Raw genomic sequence first — 1003 nt, forward strand, 5'->3', positions numbered from 1 at the left:
CAATTGAGGTTAATTAAAGTGTTTAAGAGTGTTGAAGGGTGAAAGGAATATTTTAGAAGAAAATATTTTCTATGCAATAAAATAATAAGCAAATAATAATATCTTTTTGAGGTTAAAATTATGGAGTTAAAAAGGTGCTATAGAGGTAAACCGAGGTAAAGTAAGATATTTTGGACCCTTAGAAGGTTAAAAGAAAATTTTGAAATAAAATAATAATTTTTCGATAAAAATAATATTAAAATAATAACAATGTCAAATTGGATATATTACACGAAGCACGTGTGATTTGTACAATTTGTCTAAGTGGGGGAGTGGAAGTAATAAATATTTTAAAGAAATGAAGCTTTAGTGGGGCCCACGTGCCTTTATTGAATTAAGTGAGAAAGAGTAAGTATATATTTAAATATTATGATTACACCTTGGTGGAATATGAATTTGATATTTTATTTGTACAAGTGTAAAGAAAGAAAAATAGAAGACAATTGAAATAAAGGAATGATGGGAGACCCAATTAAAAAGAATAAGAAGTTGAGGGGAGGAATGGTAAATAATGAAAAGTTAAGGGGTGAAGTTGTAATTATCAAAAGTTGAAGGTTCAATTTTCCAATTTATGAAAGGTTCGAAGGACAAAATTATAAAGGATGAAAAGTTTAGAGAGTCAAATGGTAAATAAAAAAAGTTGGAGGACTTATGTGTAATTTCACCATTTTAAATTAAGAGAATATTTAATGTATATATTGTTATTTTAGAAAGTAAGAGGACATTCAAGTTGAATGCAAGTTCAATGCAAATGTGAAAGACATGCATGGAAATGCATGTGAAATGAAATGCAAAAGGTAAGAAGGAAAATCCCGGGAATTAATGCATGTGAAGGAATGAAAAAACAATAATAAACAAGCATATAAGGTGGTAATGGATAAACAATGGACAGTTTGCCCATTAAATAACAAACGAAGGAAAATATTTAAATGAAAAGTGTGTGCAAGTGGGGGACAAAGGCTGC

General features: G+C 28.9%; 1 pseudogene; it reads right to left on the reverse strand.

Annotated features, from left to right (window-relative positions):
* The window catches only part of LOC110428594 (pathogenesis-related protein PR-4-like), a 17241-nt pseudogene that overhangs the window by 875 nt on the left and 15363 nt on the right, over window positions 1-1003 (reverse strand).

This window comes from Theobroma umbraticum, unplaced genomic scaffold (assembly GCF_002168275.2).
Source record: "Theobroma umbraticum cultivar Fairchild unplaced genomic scaffold, ASM216827v3 scaffold_60.0, whole genome shotgun sequence".
Classification (NCBI taxonomy): domain Eukaryota; kingdom Viridiplantae; phylum Streptophyta; class Magnoliopsida; order Malvales; family Malvaceae; genus Theobroma; species Theobroma umbraticum.